This window comes from Cervus canadensis, chromosome 32, assembly GCF_019320065.1.
Source record: "Cervus canadensis isolate Bull #8, Minnesota chromosome 32, ASM1932006v1, whole genome shotgun sequence".
Lineage (NCBI taxonomy): Eukaryota > Metazoa > Chordata > Mammalia > Artiodactyla > Cervidae > Cervus > Cervus canadensis.
Genome location: NC_057417.1, coordinates 9160973 through 9185565, shown reverse-complemented (window position 1 = coordinate 9185565; position 24593 = coordinate 9160973). Strand labels below are relative to the sequence as shown.

Sequence of the window (24593 nt, the reverse complement as noted above, 5' to 3'; positions counted from 1 at the left end):
CTCTACATTCTTGCCAACAGTTGTTATCTCTTGTATGTGTATTTTGGATAATGGCCATCTTTTGCTTAACATAACCATAGAAGTCTTTTTCTAATGTGACCCCAATACCTGCAAAAAATCTGGCAGTGATTCCTGAATATCATCAATTATGAAACCATTGTTTAAGTACCCACCTTTCTCAGAAGGGTCATTTTTTCCCATAGTCTGTTCATTTGAAACAGGATCTAAATAGGTCCTACACATAGTGATGGGCTGATAGGTCTTCAAAAGGCTCTTTTAATCTGCTTTAAGGATCTTTTAATCGGTCTGACTCCAACATTTCTGTTTATTTTGACAATTTTTTTGTACTTGCAGCGTTTGAACTCTTGGATAAATTTGAACTGACCAGGAATGGAATCCTAGGCCCCCTGAACAGGGAGCTCCAAGCCTAAGCCACAGGACCACCAGGGAAGTCCCCCACAGTCTTACCTTTTGGGGAAAATCATACACTAAATATTCATGACTATACCCCAGATAAAGTTAAATCAGTACAGCATGATTCTGCCTGTGATCTGCCCATCCACAGACATGGGGGCTTCAGGTCTTTTGCTGTGTCTTTGTCTGGACCTGGTTTGGACATTCAGGATGACACTCCATGGTCAAGGTCACAGCTCAGGAAACATGCTGAAATTTCAGGCTCCTCCTCAGCTCATCTAAGTTTTATTTCATATTTTGGTTTGTATTGATCTGCTTGTTAGGAAGCAGTATAAAATGCTGGGAGGGGACAGAGAAGAATTATAATCATTATATATAAATATGTATAATGTACATATATGCTTTACATATTATGTATACTTTATATATTATATCATTTATATTTAAATGTGTGAATTTATATAAATAGTGCATGAATAATATAATATGCTCTGATCTTGGCTGGGGCTTCCATGGTGGCTCAGTGGTAAAGAATCTGCCTGCCAATGCAAGAGATATGGGTTTGTGCCATATGACCCAGCAATACCACTCTTGGGCATACACACTGAGGAAACCAGATCTGAAAGGGACATGTGCACCCCAGTGTTCATCGCAGCACTGTTTATAATAGCCAGGACATGGAAGCAACCTAGATGCCCATCAGCAGACGAATGGATAAGGAAGCTGTGGTACATATACACCATGGAATATTACTCAGCCGTTAAAAAGAATTCATTTGAATCAGTTCTAATGAGATGGATGAAACTGGAGCCCATTATACAGAGTGAAGTAAGCCAGAAAGATAAAGATCATTACAGCATACTAACACATATATATGGAATTTAGAAAGATGGTAACAATAACCCTATATGCAAAACAGAAAAAGAGACACAGAAATACAGAACAGACTTTTGGACTCTGTGGGAGAAGGCGAGGGTGGGATGTTTCAAGAGACCAGCATGTATATTATCTATGGTGAAACAGACCACCGGCCCAGGTGGGATGCATGAGACAGGTGCTCAGGCCTGGTGCACTGGGAGGACCCGGGGGAATCGGGTGGAGAGGGAGGTGGGAGGGGGGATCGGGATGGGGAATACATGTAACTCCATGGCTGATTCATGTCAATGTATGACAAAACCCACTGCAATGTTGCGAAGTAATTAGCCTCCAACTAATAAAAATAATTGGAAAAAAAAAAAAGAGAGAGATATGGGTTCGATCCCTGAGTCGGGAAGAACCCCTGGAGGAGGACATGGTACCTCACTCCAGTGTTCTTGCCTGGGAAATCCCATGCACAGAAGGAACCTGGTGGGCTACAGTCCGTGGGGTCACAGAGAGTCAGACACGACTTAGTAACAGTAGCATCAACAGTGACGGGCGTGTTTGGAGCTCTTATCCTGTGCGAGCATTGGTATGAATGTGTTGCTTTGAATTCCATGAGACCCCTCCTGTCAAGTCCCCTGCTCTTCCCACTTGACAGACAGACTCTGCCCACTTTGAGAGTTAATTCGATGCATTCCAGGTCAAATGAGGGCTCCAGTGAGGTCTGTCTCCACAGTGGTAAACTGACATCTCGGCCATCCTGCATATCAGATCTGTGCATGTGCAGACTGGAGAAGGGAATCCTGATTTTTTTGTTGCTTGCTTAGAACTGGACAGTACAGTGAGAATTCTTGCTCCAAGCTTGCACTCCCCCGGGCCCTTGAAGTTTATTCTGCTTCTGAGCATGAACGTCACAGATTTGCATGCATCTCTACATGACAGTCATCAGAGGACATTATGCTACGGTTGTCCACTGGCTACTATTGTAAGTTACATTTAGTCACTGACTGTTGATTGTTCAGTCGCTAAATCATTTCCGACTCTTTGTAACCTCATGGACTGCAGCACGCCAGGCTTCCCTGTCCTTCTCTATCTCCCAGAGTTTGCTCAGATTCAAGTCCATGGAGTCGGTGATGCTATCTAACCATCTCTTCTGCTGTCCCCTTCTCCTTTTGCCTTCAATCTTTCCCAGCATCCAGGGTCTTTTCCAATGAGTAGTAATTGTCCACAGGCTACGGTTTTACATTTAGTCTGTGGCTACTGTTTGCTATTTCAGATTTTTTATTTTTCCTTAATTATTTGCCCGCATAGCCTGCAGAATCGTGTGTGAAGAGGAGGTGGTCCTTTGGCAGGGACTCTGTGTGAGGATGGCGTTTTCTATGGAATCTTTTCAGGACACAGAACTTAGCAGATCTTTTTTAACTTTTCCTCCCCCCACCCCATTTTAAGATTTTTTTTAAAATTTGGACCGTTTTTAAAGTCTTTCTTTAATTTTTTTACAGTATTATTATTATTTTTTTGTTTTATGTTCTGGTTTGGGGGCCATGAGGCATGTGGGATCTTAGCTTCCCAACCCAGGGATTGAACCTGCATCTTTTGAGTTGTCTCCTGCTTTAGCAGGCAGATATGCCTTCCTGATACCTAAATAAAATTTTCCATGAAAGGTACATTATATAATCACATCTCCAATTATCCTATTGACTGTTAACACAGATCACCAGCAATACATATTTGAGTCAGTGGCTGGCTGAGCATCTCATAAAGAGTTAAGACATTTTTTAGATCCTGAAAGTGAGCTGCATACAGAGATGAAACAGGGGCGGAGTACAGGTCTGTCACCAAACTACCTGTGTGGCAATTGATTAAACCCCCGTTGTAGGATCCCCATTCTCTAAGAGTAAGTTGGTGTTTGTAAAAGCCCTGGTGACAAGAATCTCTCTCTTTTTTTCTCCCTGAAGAAAGAGATCTATGTATAACTGAATTTTCCCAGAGAATACAGAAGGGAGGAAAAGAAAACAATAAATCAAGTGAGTTTTTATGATCCCTATAAGCAAAAACATACTTCAGTTATGATGGATTGTGTTAGAGAGCAAATGAGATTGCATGGAGGCTGTGTACTAATGTTGGTCTTTACAGTGCTTAAATATATTGCCTGCCTCCCCTAAACGCAGCTTATTCATTGGCTTTATGTTATGAAGGAAATATCAGAATAATGAGCTGTTTTTTTTTCCTCCTGTCTTCATAGTTTAATATCATGCAACTGTTTATTAATAAGCTCCAGCCCCTAAAGGATTCTCTTAATCCTATTCTAATATCAGACTAAATTTAATAAGATTCATTCTTTTCCCTACTGCATATGCCTCATCCATTCATTTATTCAACTAATATTTATTTGAGGGTCTCCGATGGTGACAGGCACTGGACTGGGCTTGGGGAATAAAATGTTGAAACAGGACAGGCTTGGTCTTTGTGTGCTCACGGGACAGACCTAAAGGGAAAAACGGAACAGAGGTGCCCAGCCAAGAATGGGACAGATATTTAAGGATGTAGCTCATTTCTCTGATTTAACAACTTTGAGATTTAGAGAGAGATCAGAGCTTAGAATATTTGGGAGGGGGTGTGAAAAAAAGGGAGGCATATTTAGACTGGAAGGATTTTCTCCTGGGACTGTGGAGGGCGAATGTCTTGCAGTTTTCTCATTTTGCCAAGCCCCCTTGGCATTGTCGAATTTTACGAGGGTTTGCTGTGTTCCTTTGAGGCAGACCTGGCTTTATTCAGGTTACCAGAAGTAGGCAACGGCTCAGTTGAATTCCAGATGCAGGACAAGATGTCTTGCTGATGATGAGGTCAAAGATGAGGGGAAATCTTCAGAGAGAATGAAAGCCTGAAGCCTTCTCTTCAGATGAAGCCCTGGCCCGGGTTCCCACAGTTGAAAGGATGTGGGATTTCAAAGGGGTGGTGTGAAAGGCAGACTTAGGGGAAGGCTCCTGAAAAGAGAGCTGTGTCTGAAGTCAGGTTTTTGAGGACTTGATGGGGGGTGGGGGGTGGAAAGGAAAAATGCAAGTACTTGCGTTTTAATCACAGGCATTCTCGTGAAAATGATTTCCTATCAGCAATGTGAGTGTTTACTGGTTTTTGCTGTTTCCTTCCTTGGCCTCTCTCACCCTCCCACCTTCTAGATCTGGATGTGCTAAAGATCCAGACTTTGCCAACTTCTCGCACGGAACTCTCCCTTCAACTGTGCTATTGTTTGTGCCAATTAGATCTCTAAATCCATCTCTATGAACTTGCAACGTTCTTAATGACACCAAGCTGCATTATTCAGAAAATACTGAGATCAGTCTTGTCTGTCTACCCATCCATCCATCTGTTGCAGGAAGGGGGACCCCTCCCAGGGCCCAAGAGCGGGCTCTTGTCTAACACCCAGAAGCTAATTGTCCAAGGAGACGCACGTGCTGACAAGGGGCGCCCGGGCAGAGGGCAGCAGGGGAGGGAGCCCAGGAGGACTGCTGAGCCTGTGGCTCGCCATCTTGGGTTTTATGGAGATGGGCTTAGTTTCCAGGCTCGCTCTGTCGGATCATCCTGACTCGGGGTCCTTCCTGGTGCTGCACTCATTGCTCAGCCAAGACGGAGGCTGGCGAGGCGGATTCTGGGAGGTCCTAGGACACGTGGCATCTCCTTTTGACCTTTCCAGGATGCTTCCGGTTGGTGGTGGCTTGTTAGTACCGTGTTCCTATCCAGGACCTCCTGTCTTAAAATAACGCATGCAAATGGCGCCTGGCCAGGGCGGGCAGTTTCAGCCAGTGTGTCCCCTGACACATCCATCCATCCATCCATCCGTCCTTAATTTTTATATTAAGGGCAGCTGCACAGTGGGGCTTAATCACTTCAGTGCAGCCTTCCTGTCAGTGAAGCCGGCACACCTTTTTCAGACCTTAGAGCTGGGGAAGAAAGAAAAATGATGGCCCTAAACGAATGTCACGTCTTTGCAAAAGCAAACATCTCGTGGACTGTTAATTATTATGCTGCTTCCACTTTTAATCCTCTTCCTATAAAAGCCATCATTTGCATATATGGGGTCAGGATTTTTCAGAAGCAGGGGTGGAGGAGGTGAGTAAGTCATCAGGGGACACGGAGTGAAAGTTTTAATTTTCTCCTGGACTCAAGCTGCCAACGGGAAATCAAAGTGGCTCTGAAGGAAGAGCCAGCTCAAAAGGAGAAGAATAAATAGAGGATGCTAATAAACATCTTTATTCAACAGTGGCAATTATAAAAATGAATCAGACCTTGGAGTGTCTGTTGTAAAGGGCTACATGGCTTGAACAGTGAGTGTCTCTTATCCAGGGGACTGGGATAGGATGATTTCTATAGAGAAGGCCTGGCTAAAATCTCTCTGACGTTATTTGATTCTTTTTAATGTTCTATTTACTGAGCACTTTGAAACAATTTTTTAAAAAAATGTTTTAAGAGAAAAGTGAGTGCCTTAAAAGAGAAATATTCCAAGTTCATTTTTGCTTGTGGGGAGGAGCGTTTGTGTTTAATTTGGTTCTCTGGGTAAATAGATATATTTTTGACACGGGATTCAAAAATCCCCGTGTGGAACTGTGCATCTCCAGGTTTTCTGTATTATGGTTCTTTCTTTCTTCTCTCTACTTTGTTTCACTTTTAGAAGCTGAAACAGGGCCTCCACCATCTGTTTCTCTATTTCAGCCAAATTCACCATTCAGATAATGTAGGTTTCACAACTTAAGCCCACTTAGAGATCACTTTTCACCACTTAAAGAGCATTTAGCCATGATTCCAGGAATAGAAAGTGTATCTTGAGACCCATAATGGCTTGATGGGAGAATAAAGGGTCGTTTTGTTATGCAGCAAGTATAAAATTATAACAACTTCCCCCTCTGTTTACAGATGAAGGACATTTTGGCTCTGGAATGGGGGGGAGGATTTTCCAGATTTCTGACATAAATGATTGGATGCTGTATTTTCTATTTGTTGTCTTGGAAACAAATATAGGACACAGTGTTTAAAAAAATAAGCCATTGGCACTGGTTGGACCTAAAATTAGGATTAGGGTTTTTTACATATAACAAGAATGGAAAAGCATCTTGCTTACTGATTGGGAGGAAGAAGCTTGTTGCTACTGTGTGCTGAATTCGGGCTCTCAGATTTTTCTCTTCTCAGTCTCAATTCCACTAAGGACATGGCCCATTTCTTCATTTGTAAAACGGCGATAATAACATTGGATACCTGGTAGTATTGAAGTGAGAATTAAATGAACTAGTAGATGTAAAACACTTAGAACAATGCCAAGCACACACGGAATGTCTTGTTAAGTGCTGGCTGTTACTTTGGGCTATTATACCATTGAATGAAGCTCACTGCAAGAACCTCCTAAGACCTCTTCTCCTTCTAATGCTTCAGCTTGACCTTTTGCAAAGCGTCTCTTCCAATGCAACCTGTAAGTTAGCAGTTCAATATACTTTGATGCTCCTCTCATGCTTTGCTCCTGGTGTTGTACACAGACATCCTCCACACGGTTTTGTTGCTAGGCAATACAGAATCACCATCATATCACCTATCTTTCGGCTGCAAGTAACTTAAACCCCTTCTTTTTTTTTTTTTAAACCTCTTCTTATTACCTTAAGACAAGAACATATCTTGGAAAGATTCAGAGCTCTTTCCCACAACCGAAGGACGCAGAGGTCAGTCACAGAACCCAAAGGGAGACACTTCAATCAGTTACTCATGAAGAACTGAAAACAGAAAAAGACTGTAGCAGGTCAGTCACACTGTCTTTTCAGGCCTACCTTGGATCTCTGCTTTCATCTTCCTCTGTAGATTTTTTTTTTCCCTTGCGTTATGGCACATGGACAAGCACGGTCATGCTGAATCTTATCCCACCTTGCCCACAAGGCTGGTAATAGTCAATATATCTATTCATTTTTCAAATTCCTGATTGGCCTGACTCTTTTTAGGAGTCACCCCTAGTCTAACCTACTGACTCGGAGGATCATGGTCATGGCACCTAATCCATTTGGAGGGAGATGTAATGGTAGGTTCCAGGAGAAGGGCTTTTAGAAGGGCAGGGACCCACTGTTACAAAGTAATTGATGAGATAAGAAACCGGTATGCCCAGCTTGGCTGTTTTTGTTCAGTCGCCAAGTCATGTCCGACTCTTTGTGACTCCGTGGACTGCGGCATGCCAGACTTCCTATCTTACAGAGTTTGCTCAAACTCATGTCCATTGAGTCAGTGATGCCATCCAACCATCTCATCCTCTGTTGTCCAGTTACCAAACTTTATTTTCTCCTCACACTGGGGCTTTCAAGACTATCTTTTACTCCACTGTTGATATCGTCCTTCATTGTTTGATCAGATAATTAGACTATATTGAACTTGTTCTTCATAAGGTCAGGGCACAGAACTAGTCGATTGGGGTAAGTGACACGGGCTCAAGTTTCAAGGCCTAGGGAAGGAATTTCTAAAAGTAAGTATGAATTATAGATGAATCTCCTTCTCTCTATATATAGATACTAAATATCTGTATCTATGTGTAATCTAGATATCTGTATCTAAAGAAATGTATCTGTACATCTATCATCTATTTATCTATTGAAAGAGACTTGCTGTAATCTCTTTCAATAGATAGATAAGTAGATGATGGATATAGAGATAGATTTGTGAGGGCAAGTAAGTTTGAAATTTATAGGGCAGGCTGTCAGTCTGGAAACTCAGACAGGAGTTGATGTTTAGTCCCAGGCTGAAATCTGTGGGCTGGCTGGGGGACAACTCAGGCAGGATTTCAGTGTTCTAGACTTGAGTTAGAATTTCTTCTCCATGAGACCTGTCTTTGCTCTTAAAGCCTTCAACCGATTGGACGAGGCCCACCACATTAGGGAAGACAGTCTCCTTTCCTTACAGTCAGGTAATTATAGATGTGAATCACAGGTGCAGGACACCTTCACAACAACCAGTCTAGACTGGACACACCATAGCCTAGCCAAGTTGACACACAGAATTCGCCGTCACACTGTCCTACACCATCTTGAGAAGTGTGGTCTCTGTGGAGTGGCAAGAGGCCCAGGAAGCAGTTGTGGCTGAGACTACCACCTTCTCTTTCTCTGACACCCTAGGTCCTTGTCCTCTTCCTCCCAGATCACATGTCTTCCGACAACCATCACTGGACTCCTCCTGATTCCTCCCCACATAAAGGCTTTCCACCAACTTACTCCACTATTGATATCATCCTTCATTTTATTTTCAGATGTCACATTGACTACAGTGCCATCAAAATGAGGAGAGGGGTCCCGTCGCCAGGGCAACCAAAGCACTGCGTGTCCATCCCATCCTCACTGGATGTTTTCTTTCCTCTTGGGTGATTTCCAACTGTGTCTTTCGTTCATTCCATGTCTGTGGGCATGTTGACAGTTGACAGCCTTCTCAACTTTAGTGTGTCTGTCTTTCTATAGCCTACTTGCCGAAACCTGCTCTCCATAGTCCACTAGTTCTTACCTTTCATTTCTTCAAACATCATCTGTAGTATTTCCACTGGAGAAGGAAATGGCAACCCACTCCAGTATTCTTGCCTGGGAAATCCCATGAACAGAGGAGCCTGGTCCAGGGGGTCAAAAAGAGTCAGACGCGACTTAGTGACTAAACCACCACCACCAATATTTCCGAACATGTTTAACCACATGGTTATACCTTTACAAACACTTGAACCTTTCACATTTTGTTTCTTTATTACAAATCCTAATGCATTTCCCTCCTCCAGTATAATCCATTTCCCTTCCGATCAATACAGCCCATTAATACTGAGCTCATCGTCTTTGAAGGTATCTAACTACACAACCATCTCTCTGCCCAGGATGTTATAAAGGCTGTTCTTGCATTATGGAGGAGGTTGGAATAGATGATCTGTAAATTATTTTAAAATCTTAAGCTCCAGGTTTATTCCATATCTATAACTTTCCCCCACGCATATAATTTTAGATGGTGTGGATTCTCTCTAAATGATAATATCTGGGGCATTCCAAATGCAGGCGTGAGTCCAAAATGTCTACACGGAGTTTTCCACATCCTTCTTCCTCCACAAAATTACTCAGAATTTGTCAATAACTTTATTAAATTTACTTTTGGTTGTATACTTGATGAAGTGGTATCCCAACTGGACAATCTAAATAAGAAAAGCCATTCCTCTATTTCCTACTCAGGTGGAATACATACAATTTTAAAGCCCAATATCTCTAATTAAAAATGACAATTAAAAACCTGCTCCTGGGATTCTTATGACTGCTCACACAATCTTGGGAACCATCACCCAAGATTTGTTCTCCTAATTCTGGGGCACATGGTTTCAGTGCTGTTATGTTTGTGGTTGCTAAGCTGCTTCAGTCATGTCTGACTCTTTGTGACCCCATGGACTGTAGCCTGCCAGGCACCTCTGTCTGTGGGATTTCCAGGCAAGAATACTGGAGTGGGCTGCCGTGCCCTCCTCCAGGGGATCTTCCCGACCCAGGGATCCAACCTGCATCTCTTACACCCAGGCAGGTTCTTCACCACTGGCGGCACCTGGGAAGCCCTCAGTGCTGAGTCATGTACTTCTGGGGCTGTCGTCTCCCCATTCTGTCTTCCGCTTTGGTCACAGATGGTGTCACAGCCCCTGATATGCTCATACTGCCTTCAACCTCTCCTTGTCTCCATCCTTCATTAGTCATACCAGCATGTCCTTAACCTGCTGAAACATCTTCGGAGATTTGTCCACAGCCAGAGGTGCAAATTCTCACCCTTTAAATGGGCTCTCAGGGACCTCCAAACCTTCATTTCTGTTCATCTTCGGGAGGTGATATAATAGGATCATAAGACCTCAGCTTTGAGTTCTGGCTCCTCCTCCATGGAGCCGTGAAGTTCCAGGTAACCAGCTAGTGTCATCTCGTGTAACGCTGATCACAGTCTTGTGAGCTGGATATCCTGTTCTGCAGATAAGAAAACTGAGTTAGCTGAAGTGATTTACTTAATCGCTTAAATTACTGATACTCAGGCTGTGCGGGATGTGTGTGTGTTGGTTTTTAGTTCTGTTGGTTCCCAAGTATAGAGTTTCTGCAGTGTAAGGGGCTGCCTCTCATGTCAACAGAAGGACTCCTATTCCTGAGAAGTTGGGAAATATGTTAGGATAAGACCTATTTCCTGTCTCTTCACTTTAATATTAAGTAATGTAATCTAGGGGCTTCTCTAGTGGCTGAGATGGTGAGGACTCCGCCTGCAATGTGGGAGACCTAGGTTCGATCCCTGGGCTGAGAAGATCCCCTGGAGGAGGGCATGGCAACCCACTCCAGTATTCTTGCCTGGAGAATCCCATGGACAGAGGAGCCTGGAGTCAGACACCACTGAGCGACTCAGAACAGCACAGTGTAATCTAGACCTGGTCGTTGACAGGGTAAATGGAAATCACCAATTAAAAAAGCATTCCAATTTCTAAGATTGCAAAACATAATCTAGTATTGATAATGTAGACCTCGGGAGGGCAAGAGCATGTATTCAAATAACAGTGCTGACAAAGCAGATGCTCCTGAGAAACAGGGTTTCTCACACAATGGTTAGTCAGGATCTGTTAATGTGGTCCATGCTCAGGTGAGGATCAGATGCCATTTCAATGCATTGTTCTAAAAATCTAAATAGAACATGTGATTTCTGACAGCCATAGCTCATTATGTCAGAATTTAACTTTTCAGGATAACCAACGGAAAGGGCAGGTAACTTTCCAGATAGAGAGGCATGTTCGGCCAGTGATGGCTGTTGGTGCCCTGCGCCAAGCCCTGGTCTTTGCCAGGTGCCTGCCGTGATGTCAAGGATACAAGCTGAAGCTGGCCATATGGTTCTCAGAGTCTCTCTGCTCATTCCACTCTCCACGAAGAGTTGGAGGCACGGGGCTTTTCTTTATCTGTGTGAGCACATAATTGCTTTAGACTTAACTGGCGGAGGTTGACCCTTGACTCACCATCACACCGCATTATGAAATGAAGCGTCAGCAGTGGTGTTCCCAGTGGAGGGGGAGGGGGGAGCCCAAGCTATCAACATGGCACCTTTTAAATGTCAGACGCTGCAATTTAGAAGTGATCTGAGATTCATGGGAAATGCAACAGAAAAGTCGTTCTTTACCACCACCCCCGCCCCCCCGCCCCCCGCCAATGTTATAAAACTGAGTATGTCGTAAATCCCATGCATGGTGAAGTTCATGGTGCTTCTGTAAGAAGATGTTAAAAATAGAACTCCTTACATCTTTGATTCTTGCCTAGAGAGCATCCAGGCCAAAAGTGTACATGCAGACATTACACTGCCTTTTTAATCTCACTTTCTCATTTCGGGGTCTCATTTCTTCAAAGACACCCTGTATCTATGTGATAGAGCTTCGTTTTGTTAACAGCAAGAATGGGAAGAGGTGAAGAAACCTGAAAGGACCCATGAATGCCTGGAAAGGAATGGGAAATTTCCTCGAAAACAAAGCAGAAATAGATCACTAATTGTACTGGTATTACCAGTACTGTGGGAGTATACACAGCTTGATGTTAAGTATGCTGTCTGAGCTAGTTTGTGGAAATGCATTGGGAGATACACATTTCCTGTTTCATCAGAGAGAAGTCTTGCTTTTCCCTGAAGCTACAACCTGAGGCTCCCTAGAGAAATCTTCCTCTCTGGAAGAGATTGTCTACAAAGGGTAGAGTGCTCAGGGCTAAATCCATTAAAACCAACTGAAGGAAGAGCTGGTATTTGCTTAAGAAGGAAAAAATAAATAAATAAAAAGCTCATTACCTGGAGCAAAATGACTTCTTCAGGATTAAGAAGTTGAGGGTTCATGTTTAATTATACCAACTGGCTGAAAATGTTTCATACAGTGCTTTCAAGGCACTTAGCGCAAGCATAAGTGCAGTTATTGGTTTAGTAGTTGGGGAGAATCTGTGATTGTAAATGCTGATAACATAGATGGTATCCACCTAGCCTTTGAGTGAGTACGTCTCCTGCACTCAATTATAGGGAAAACGTGGTGTTTCTAGCCACCGTGCCAAATTTCTCCAGTTTTCGTGTATTCCCAGAGTTTGTGCTAATGATTTGCAGTCTCTCTGATTTTAGGCAATTGCTGACTTTTTTCATCCATTCATAGTTTCATTAAGGAAGAATGTTCCCTGTGGACTGAGGTGGTTGTTCTCACAGGCTGGCTTTCCCTCGGGTCTGAGCTCTCATTTGGGTCACTCAAGGTCCAGCCCAGCCTGGCAGCAACTTGGATGGTTGGTTCCTCTTCCCTGCACTGTTGGTGGGGATGTAAATTGGTGCAGCCACTATGGAGAGCGGTATGGAGGTTCCTCAACAAACAAAAAAATAAAGCTACCGTATGACCCTGCACTTCTGCTCCTGGGCATATATCTGGAGAAAACCATGATCCAAAAGGATACATGCACCCCCAGTGTTCAAGATTTGGAAGCAACCTAAATGTCCATTGACAGAGGAATGGGTAAAGAAAATGTGGGTATACATACAATGGAATATTACTCAGCCATTAAAAAGAATGAAATAATGCCATTTGCTGCAACACTGGATCTAGAGAGTGTCATACTGAGTGAAGTAAGTCAGAGAAACTCCTGCAGCTCAACTCCAGAAAAATAAATGACCCAATCAAAAATAGGCCAAAGAACTAAACAGACATTTCTCCAAAGAAGACATACAGATGGCTAACAAACACATGAAAAGATGCTCAACATCACTCATTATCAGAGAAATGCAAATCCAAACCACAATGAGGTACCATTACACGCCAGTCAGGATGGCTGCTATCCAAAAGTCTACAAGCAATAAATGCTGGAGAGGGTGTGGAGAAAAGGGAACCCTCTTACACTGTTGGTGGGAATGCAAACTAGTACAGCCACTATGGAGAACAGTGTGGAGATTCCTTAAAAAACTGGAAATAGAACTGCCATATGACCCAGCAATCCCACTCCTGGGCATACACACCGAGGAAACCAGATCTGAAAGAGACATGTGCACCCCAATGTTCATCTCAGCACTGTTTATAATAGCCAGGACATGGAAGCAACCTAGATGCCCATCAGCAGATGAATGGATAAGAAAGCTGTGGTACATATACCTAATGGAATATTACTCAGCCATTAAAAAGAAATCATTTGAATCAGTTCTAATGAGATGGATGAAACTGGAGCCCATTATTCTGAGTGAAGTAAGCCCGAAAGATAAACACCAATACAGTATACTAATGCATGTATATGGAATTTAAAAAGATGGTAATGATAACCCTATATGCAAGACAGAAAAAGAGACACAGATGTATAGAACAGACTTTTGGACTCTCTGGGAGAAGGCGAGGGTGGGATGATCTGAGAGAATAGCATTGAAACAAGTATATTATCAAGTGTGAAACAGATCACCAGCCCAGGTTGGATGCATGACCCAGAGGGATGGGATGGGGAGGGAAGTGGGTGGGGGGATCTAGATGGGGAACACATGTAAATCCATGGCTGATTCATGTCAATATATGGCAAAAACCACTACAATATTGTAAAGTAATTAGCCTCCAACTAATAAAAGTAAATGAAAAAAAAAAAAGAGAAGGAGAACTATTGTATGAGATCCTTATATGTGGAATCTAAAATGATACAAATGAACTTACAAAATAGAAAGAGGCTCAAGGACTTAGAGAATAAATTTATGGTTGCTGGGAAGGGGGAGGGATGGGAGAAAAGAGTAGTTAGGGAGTTTGAGATGGACTTGTATACATTGCTATATTTCAAATAGATAACCAACACGGTCCTACTGTATAGTACAGGGAACTCTGCTCAATATTATGTGGCAGCCTGGATGGGAGGTGAGTTTGGGGGAGAATGGAAACGCGTATATGTATGGCTGAATCCCTTCACTGTTCAGTTCAGTTCAGTTGCTCAGTCATGTCCGACTCTTTGTGACCCCATGGACTGCAGCACACCAGGCTTCCCTGTCCATCACCAACTCCCAGAGTTGCTCAAACTCATGTCCATTGAGTCAGTGATGCCATCCAACCATTTCATCCTCTCTCATCCCCTTCTCCTCCTGCCTTCAGTATTTCCCAGCATCAGGGTCTTTTCCATTGACTCAGTTCTTCACATCAGGTGGCCAAAGGCTTGGGGTTTCTGCTTCAGCATCAGTCCTTCCCATGAATATTAAGGACTAATTTCCTTTAGAATGGACTGGTTGGATCTCCTTGCAATCCAAGGGACTCTCAAGAGTCTTTTCCAACACCACAGTTCAAAAGCATCAATTCTTCACTGTTCTCCTGAAACTATTACAACATCGTTAAGTCAGCTGTACTCCAATACAAAATAAAAAGTTGGAAAAAAAAAAAGGATGGTTCCAGAAGTCTGCAGCCTTCCTTCCTGTGTCTCCAGAAGGGTGGGGAGAGTGGATATCTCAACTTACTCTCTTGTCTCCTAGAGTCCTGCCTGCCTGGCACAAAGCAGTCACTCCTTAAACAAGCTTGTAAAGAAAGAAGGAAGGAAAGAGATCAGGAGGGAGAGAAGAATTATCTCCACTAGCTTGAGGAAACTGGAGGCCTGCTGGTCTTGACTGGCCAGCAGATTCCATCTCTTAAAAGAAAGAAGCGTGATCTTTTTGGCACAATTCTTCATGCATAAGGACCTCTGAAATCCTCTCTCTGGTGAATTTCAAGGCCTCATAGATCTCCCTGAAACTTGGTTATTTTAGAAATTTGGAGAAAATTTTAGTGCGATGAGATTGTGGTTATAATCTGATAAGCAATTCAGTATAAGAAAATCTACTTCATAGTTAAAATTCGCTGGAAAGGATTTTTTAAAGATCTCATCAGATTGTTAACCTCCCTTTTTGTTAAAAACTGTGATTTGAGCAGTAAGAACTTGGCATGACTGAACTTTTAAGAAGCAGACCTGTTGTAGAAAGAGGTACCATATCATTACTGAAGGATTTTGAGTAAATATTCTACTTCTGGTTTCTTCCAAGTTTTCAGAACCATCGGGCTTCCCAGGTGGTACTAGTGGTAAAGAACCTGCTTGCCAATGTAAGAGATGTGGGTTTGATCCCTGGATTGGGAAGATCCCTTGGAGGAGGGCATGGTAGCCCACTCCAGTATTCATGTCTGGAGAATCCCATGGACAGAGGGAGCCTGAGGGGCTACAGTCCATGGGGTCACAAAGAGTTGGACATGACTAAATTGACAGCATTCATGATTTAGCATTCAGAGCCATCCGGAGAACGGTTTCATGGAAGACGTGGCATGAAGAGTCACAAGTTACAGTTGTCATTAGCTCTTGGCATTGAGGACTTTTCAAAAATCCCATTAAATCCGTGTATTATTTGTATACTTCAGAGTACCTCCTGTTTACAAACACAGCTCAGTACATTTTTATCAAACTTGGGCGTTTATAAGGATAAATACAGCCCAGAATTTCATGGTTTTAGGACACACTCAAACACCACATTATAGTAAAATCTGATTTGAAGTCACCCTCAGTTTGAGATGAACTCTGTTCAGATAAATCAACACAGAACAATAAAAACCAATGCAAAGCAGCATCTGGCTTTAGAGAGAAATTCATGAAAATTTATGGACAGAAATTGCATAACACAATTTGGACCTTTTGTTGGCATTGTAACAGCTCATTTTTGCAACCTAGTTCTCCTAAGAAGTTTGCTTCTAGGTAGTAAAATTTATATATAGGTAACTATAGTTAATCATATGAAATATAGTTATATAGATTTGTAATTATATAATCACAAATTAGAAATATATAATCATTCCTTTATAAGTTATATTTTACATTAACTATATTTATGTAATGTAAAATATATAAGTACAAATATATTTAAATATAATTCTGTGTAGCTTATAAGTATGTTATATACATTTTACTATAGAAGCAAGTTACATATAATTATATGTAATATGCATTTTGTGTTTATATAGGTGTATATATTTCTTAACACATGTTAGCCTGACAGTGGGTATAGAAGTTAACATTTTTTCTTTAATTCTTGGAATAAAGCATGGCATCCAGTTAAATTATCTGTCAAGTTTTCATGTTACTCCTCTGATTTTGATTGCCTCGTATTCTCTGTATCTTAGTCATTAAATGAAAGATATCATCAATTTTTCGTTTGTGCTGAAGAAAAATGTAACCTTGCCATGTAAGAGGCAGGAAGGATTTTTATGAAATGCTTTTTATTTGAATAAGAAGAAATCAGTGCTTCTTTGGATAAATCAGCCAAACAGCTGCACTTTAGTTTGGAGTGAAAAATGGATGTACTTAGAAACCTGTGCTATTCTCCTGTGAAAACCTCGTGCGTCGTGATGCTCCGAGCACCACGGTGTGACCGGTCACACGGAGCCAGAGGCCCTGCTTGGATTGTGTCTTTCACTGTGTGTTCGGTTTTCAGAATTAGCTTCAGACTCTCCTCATCCACGGGAGCACTGAGGGACCGCTGAGCCCTCATCCCGCCATGTCATCCCTGGGTTCTGGGGCTGAGATGAGCTGCTCAAAACAGTGTGTTTCTCGGGAAGACAGATGCTCACAAGCAATGTATTTCACCCAAGTACCTGGACATTGTAGGAACCACCTCACTTTGCCTTTGAATTAGTTCACTGTAATTTAATGGATAATTGTGGAACTAAAAAACCCAGGAAATGGGTAACCACTGTGATTATGGGTTTTTTGCTAATATATGCTCTCAGGAAAAGGAAAAATAAATACTGATTTCAGCTGTTCAACCCCAAATGTGTTTATCATGTTCAGTTGGCTGCAGCAGTTCTTACATGTTTGCTTGAAGATCTCAAACATTTCTGTTTTGGAACTAAAAATGGTTAAAAATATATAAAGTCCACGAATATATTAAAAATCAGTACAGCTGAGAAAAGTGTTCAGAACACGTAAGCCTTCTAGATTCCTCTTTGATTTTCAACCTGTACATGTTTCAGTCAAAATAAAAACTTAAAAAAAGTCTTAAAACTGGAATGATTTGAAGTATAACTTTAAGAGAGATATTGTTTTTATATTTGTTATATTTGTAAACCTTAACACATTTTTTCAATTTTTATTGGAATATAGTTTGTTTACAATGTTGTGTTAGTTTCAGCTGTCCGGCAAAGTGAATCAGTTACACATATACATCCACCCGCTCTTTTCAGGTTCTTTTCTCATAGAGAGCATTACAGAGTATTGAGTTCCCTGTTCCTTGTTAGTGATCAGCTTTATATCTTGTTAGAGTCGTTCAATAACCCTCTAGCGATAGAAGTTCTGGGTTCAACACAACAGAAATGCAGGTGGGAGGCTGGCTGCAGACACAACTGAACCCAGGACTCTGATCAGGGTCGTCACGTCTGGCTCTCTGTCTCTCTCGCTCTCTCCCTCTGTTTGTTTGCTGCACAGTTGCACAGATGTTCTGTACGTAGTAAGTATGTTTACCCATGATGTTTAGCAACCTATAAACATTTGCTGCTCAGTCGCCAAGTCGGGTCCGACTCTTTGTGTCCCCACGGACTGCAGCACGCCAGGCTTCCCTGTCCTTCTCTCTCTCTCCCCCATAAACAGCTCTGCAGATACATCCTAGAAGGCCCGAAACAGCCTCGTGTTGCCATGGTCCATTCCTGAACCAAGCAGTACCATCGGATTGGTTGAGGCTACATCCTTCCTGGTAGAGCGTGGTGGTCCCCACCCTAACCATACCTAGCATGTACCCCCAGAGCAGAGAAGCTAAAAGAGAACCTGGGTAGATAATAACAGTGGATGCCCCTGTGTCCAGTATTCCAGTCACTCAGGTAATAAGCACCGAGGTAGGGACTTCTTTGGTGATCCAGTGCTTAAGATTCCACTGCATGGAACATGAGTTCAGTCCTCGGTCAGGGAGCTGAGATTCCCCTGTGTGGCATGCCAGAAAGATGAATAAACACAAAGTACAAAAGCCACTGAAGCAAAATTACTTAAAACATCAAACTTAAATGAATGCTTTTCAGTGTTGGTCCAGATGTATATACTTGGATTGGCCTGGAGAGCAAAGGTTACCAATTTTTTCCACCCAGTTTTCTGAGGAGGTGAACAATAAATCCAGTGCGTGAACCATGAACTTCTAGATGTTCAAGCTGGATTTAGAAAAGGCAGAGGAACCAGAGATCAAATTGCCAACATCCGCAGGGTCATTGAAAAAGCAAGAGAGTTCCAAAAAACATCTACTTTTGCTTTATTGACAATGGCAAAGCCTTTGACTGTGTGGATCATAACAAACTGTGGAAAATTCTTCAAGAGATGGGAATACCAGACCACCTGACCTGTCTCCTGAGAAATCCGTATGCAGGTCAAGAATCAAGAGTTAGTACTGGACATGGGACAATAGACTGGTTCCAAATCGGAATAGGAGTACATCAAGGCTGTATATTGTCACCCTGCTTGTTTAACTTATATGCAGAGTACATCAGGTGAAATGCCGGGCTGGATGAAGCACAAGCTGGAATCAAGATTGCTGGGAGAAATATCAATAACCTCAGATACCCAGATGACACCACCCTTATGGTGGAAAGCTAAGAGGAACTAAAGAGCCTCTTGATGAAAGTGAAAGAGGAGAGTGAAAAAGTTGGCTTAAAACTCAACATTCAGAAAACTAAGATCATGGCATCCAGTCCCATCATTTCATGGAAAATAGATGGGGAAACAGTGGCAGAGCTTATTTTTTGGGGGTGGGGCCTCCAAAATCATTGCAGATGGTGACTGCAGCCTTGAAATTAAGATGCTAGATCCTTGGAAGAAAAGCTCTGATCAACCTAGATAGCATATTAAAAGGCAGAGACATTATTTTACCAACAAAGGTCCAACTAGTCAAAGCTGTGGTTTTTCCAGTAGTCATGTATGGATGTGACAGTTGGACCATAAAGAAAGCTGAATGCTGAAGAATTGATGCTGTGGAACTGTGGTGTTGGGGAAGACTCTTGAGAGTCCCCTGGACTGTAAGGAGATCCAACCAGTCAATCTTAAAGGAAATCAGTCCTGAATATTCACTGGAGCAATTGATACTGAAGTTGAAACTCCAATACTTTGGCCACCTGATGCAAAGAATTGACTCTTTGGGAAAAAACCCTGTTGCTGGGAAAGATTGAAGGCAGGAGAAGGGGACGACAGAGGATGAGATGGTTGGATGTCTTCACTGATATGATGGACATGAGTTTGAGTAAACTCCAGGAGTTGTTGATGGACAGGGAGGCCTGGCATGCTGTAGTCCATGGGGTTGCAAAGAGTCAGACATGACTGAGCAACTGAACTGAACTGAACTGAACAATAAATAGGGAAACATTCATCTATTTAGCAGATTTTTACTGGGTATTCTTCCTGTGCTAGGTGCTGTCCTGGACACTTGGAGATACAGCACAGAACAAAATGAACAAAAATCCATGTCTTCGCGAGTGGTACATACTTGGTGTGCTGAGTTGCTTCAGTCCTGTCTGACTTTACGACCCCATGTTCATGGGATTATCCCAGCAAGAATGCTGGAGTAGGTTGCCATTTCCTCCTGCAGGTGACTTTCCCGATCCAGGGATCGAATCTGCATCTCCTAGACAGCCACATTGAACCTGTGCCTCCTGCATTGACAGGCGTTTTTTTTTTTTTCAACCACAGGCGTCATCTGGAGAAGAGCGCACTGCTTTTGAAAATATAATGTGTACTGCCCAGCGTTAGATACTTCACTATTCCTGAGGGGTGAAAAGTACATAATAAGATTTATACCATATAACAGAGATGTGATTCTTGTTACACAGACACATATTAATTCAGGACATAAGTCTTTGTGGTTGTGGCTTCTTCAATCCAGCCCTTTCCATGAGGAGCTGAGTACACTGGTCTTACATTGAAGTGATTCCTCTCCTCTCTCCTTAAATGATTAAATCATGCTGGAAGGAACTTAGGGGGCGTCTCTTCTACCTCCTTGTCTCTTGAATGAGAATTAACTGTAGCTGTCTCCAAGGACCCACTATACTGACCACTGTTTATTCTGAGTATGCGGTTCCCAGGCACCCTGCAGATGGTTTGTCATGTATGTACTATCTCATTTACTCCTCACAACAACCGGACAAGCTGTGTCCCACTGTTACCCCATTTCACAGATGAAGAAAGTGAGGCTTGTGCCCTGTGTGTCAAGACTCAAACTGAGAAATCTTTAAATTTCTCCCATTGTCTCTTAAGAATGCCCCTTTTCTTCCCTGCCTTACTGATTCAAAGGCCTAGAGTCCAATGTAGAAAGGCAGTGTAGAAATGAGGTCAACCTTATTTTCAAACTCCTTACATTGATGAAAAGGGACAGATGTATTAATCTAAAGAGTTCTTGGGGAAGGTATGGAAAGAAAAACCATCCGGCCAGACTAGAGAAAAGGAAATAACTAACCAGCAAGGAGATCCTGTGTGGCTCTAGCCTGAGCTGGGAAGGTGTGAGCTGGTGGGGTCAAGTCTCTTACCCAGAAGAAACCGAGTAAGATTCATACGGATGCAGGAATCCGAGGTCGCACCGTCCTCAGAGACTGACAGCCAATATCAAGCCTGCCTAGGAGTGCAGACGAAGCACTCGGCCAGTTTCATTTCACTTACATCCTCGCAAGCCGGGATTGGTAACTCTCTGTGGTGTCTTAGTGGAAGAAGCCAATCAGGGATGACTGCCTTAAGTATCTTTCAGGGTCAATGGCTTTTAGACCCTGGGGTTCCATGTCTTGTAATACATCACATGTCAGGCCCTGCTCTCTACTAGCATTTCAGAGATGGGTGCACACCCCTGAGTTGCAACTGTCCTAGCACCTTAGTGAGGTGCTAGTTTTCATCTCTAGCATTTATTGCTTTAGGTGTTAAAAAAATAAATCACCTCTTTAAAAGGTCAGTGTGGTTTATACTAACTGTGTGAGCAATGAAAATAACAGTCTGGGGCAAGCTTATTTATTCTTCAAATGAGAGAAGTAGTATTGCCTCATGGCAAAGAGCTGGGAAATGAGAATGCTAAAGAAAATGGCTCATAACCTCACCACCATAATCCCTTTTAAGATCGTGTTGTGACTTTTCTTCAGGAGGTTGATGCTGTTTGTTTTCTCTTTGTTCTTCAAAGCACGGTGTTTATGAGGAAGGCTGTTTAGGACTGTGTTTGCAGTAAATCTTGGAGAAGAAATGCATTTGTTAGTTACAGAGGCATGTCACAAATTCTTGTAGCATTTTGAAAATTGTACTTGTAGTATAATCATTGTACATCCTTCTTGTAACATTTTGAAAACTGCATGTGCTTGTAGAATTTTGAAAATTGCTAATATGAAGCTGGAGTTGCCTCCTTGCTGGAGGGTGATTATAGCCTGTGTGTGTGGCCCAATTCATCCTGTAGTGGAACTCAAGAATGCTGCTCATGTTACTTTTTTTCCCTCAAGTGCACTGAATTGTCCTTGTTGAGTTGCATTGGATTGCCCAGCAGAAAATCTTTCCTGGAGTTGGAAAATCCGAGGGGTCCGAATGTACCAGAATCAGATTCGTAGAGACAGGAAGGCATCCTGAGATGCCTCGCACATTGAAGTGAAGCTTTGCAAGAGACAGAGCTGATTTGCAACTGAAAGTAGATATAACATGTTACTCCCGTGTGAAAGTCGCTCAGTTGTGTCTGACTCTTTGCGACCCTATGCATTATACAGTCCATGGAATTCTCTAGGCCAGAATTCTGGAGTGGGTAAGCCTTTCCCTTCTCCAGGGGATCTTCCCAGCCCAGGGATCGAACCCAGGTCTCTCGCACTGCAGGTGGATTCTTTACCAGCCGAGACACCAGGGAAGCCCAAGAATACTGGAGTGCATAGTCTATCACTTCTCCAGCGGATCTTCCTCACTCAGGAATCGAACTGGGGTCTCCTGCACTGCAGGTGGATTCTTTACCAAATGAGCTATCAGGGAAGCCTCATCTTATTCTGTTTAATCACTGTTGTCTACAACTGAAACATCCATTCACTCAGCAGATCTTCTTAAGGGGCAGTATGTGTCAGCCACTGTGCCTGGTGCTGGCTCTGTGAAGGCCAGTGAGACGGCTATGGCTCCTGACCTCTAGCGGCTTATAGTTCACTGGGATTAGCCTGATACAGAGACCTTGAGATCCCGTTGACCACAGGTCATCCTCACAGCTCACGGGTAGGAGAGAGGTGACTGCTGCCCCGCGAATGACCATCAGAAACATTTTGTCTGGCACATCACATCTGTGCTCACTGTCATTGACATGCTTCCTTTTGCTCTCAACAGATCTCTTTTTCTGTGTCCTTACTTTTTATGTGTTTATTTCTGGCTGTGCGGGGTCTCTGTTTCTGAGCAGGCTTTTCTGTATCTGCGGTGAGTGGGGGCCGCTCTCTAGTTGTGATGCATGAGTGTCTCATTGCAGTGGCTTCTCTTGTTGTGGAACAAAGGCTCTAGGGCATGTGGACTCGGTCCACGTTGTTGTGGCTCTTGGGCTCTAGAGCACAGGCTCAGTAGTTGTCCTGTGGCCTGTGTGATCTCCCCAGATCGGGGATTGATGCTCTCAACAGATTTAAATGCTATGTCACGGGTATGATTTATAAAAAAGGGCATGATTTAAAAATAAATGCTTTATTGAGGTTCATCTAGGAGTTTATAGTATCTAGTCATACCGTTAGGTCTTTATTCCATTTTGAGCTTATTTTTGTATATGATGTTAGAGAATGTTCTAATTTCATTCTTTTACATGTAGCTGTCCAGCACTCCTTATGGAAGAGGCTGTCTTTTCTCCACTGTGTATTCTTGCCCGCTTTGTCCTAGATTAATTGACCGTAAGTGCTTGGGGTTATTTCTAGGCTTTCTATCCTGTTTCGTTGATCTCTATGTCTGTTTCTGTGCCAGTGCCACACTATATTGATTACTGTAGCTTTTTAGTATAGTCTGAAGTCCAAGCATGCAATTCTTTCAGCTGTGTTCTTTCTCAAGATTGTTTGGTTATTTGGAGTCTTTTGTGTTTTCATGAATATATAATCTTTTTTTTTTTTTTTTGGTTCTAGTTCTGTGAAAAATGCCATTGGTACTATGACAGAGATTGCATTGAATCTGTAGATTCCTTGGGTAGTCCGAGAATTTGACAGTATTGACTCTTTCAGTCAAAGAACATGGTATATCTTTCCATCTGTTTGTGTCATCTCCAGGTTCTTTCAGCAGCATCTTATAGTTTTCAGAGTACAGGTCTTTTGCATCCTTTGGTAGGTTTATTCCAATGTATTTTATTCTTTCTGATGTGATGGTAAATGGGATTGTTTCCTTAATTTCTCTTTCTGAGATTCTGTTGTTAGTGTATGGAAGTGTGACAGATTTTTGTATATTCATTTTTTTATCATGCAACTTTACTGAATTAATTGATGAGTGCTAGTAGTTTTCCAGTAGCAGTTTTGGGATTTTTCTATATGTAGTATCATGTCATCTGCAAACAGTGATACTTTTACTTCTTCTTTTCCAACTCAGAGTATACAGGGTCACAAACAGATGCCTCTATGGAGCATGTAGGTAGCAGAAATAAGTCAGGTTGGCATATTTAAATACATAGGGATATTCTTTTCTCAAAGAATTATACCCTTTAAAATATGTGCAACTCTCTTGGTCTGCATGTTATTTCCCACTTTGATAGAGACATGAATTCAGAGAAATAGCTGTCTGCTAATCAGAAGAACCACAGGGCAAATGTGATGAATTAATCACAGCGGGCACTTGGTGACTCGATCGGGGAGATGATCTGGAATGCTGAGGTCAGTGTTGAACTGAAAATTGGATATCCCATCTAAAAGGAATACCTTCCAATGCCACCTTATTATGAAGAAAAGCCCAAGAACTAGATTTTTAATTGGGGAAACCTCCTGATACTTAAATATTGACTCAGTCTTTCTGTACTTTTCAAACCAAATACACAGGGTGATTTCAGCCTTTCGTATCAGTTAGTAACTTCTTGAGTGAGGAGTCTGAGAGATGTTCTCTGTAGTCACAAACATCCTACAGTGTTTGGGAAGGTGATTTTGGTTAATTTTCAAAAAGAAAAAAGAAAATGACATCTTGAAATGACCTCTTTGATCAGGGTCATACCATTGCACCATCCCAGGCGGCCACCATTAACATTCATCACTCAAACTTTATCTATTGAGATCCTGGTGGCTCAGAGGACAGAGAATCTGCCTGCAGTGCAGAGACCTGGGTTTGATTCCTGGGTTGGGAAGATCCCCTGGAGCAGGGAATGGCAACCCACTCCAGTATTCTTGCCTGGAT

At 42.4% G+C, this 24593-nt stretch overlaps 1 protein-coding gene and 1 long non-coding RNA gene across 13 annotated transcripts in view; both read left to right on the top strand.

Moving 5' to 3' along the window:
• The window catches only part of RBFOX1 (RNA binding fox-1 homolog 1), a 2068635-nt gene that overhangs the window by 404835 nt on the left and 1639207 nt on the right, over positions 1-24593 (top strand). The window lies entirely within an intron of this gene.
• On the top strand, positions 5071-23051 carry LOC122433062. Its single transcript, XR_006267017.1, has 4 exons — positions 5071-5082; positions 11979-11981; positions 12274-12284; positions 22944-23051. It is a non-coding gene; the product is annotated as an uncharacterized LOC122433062 (long non-coding RNA).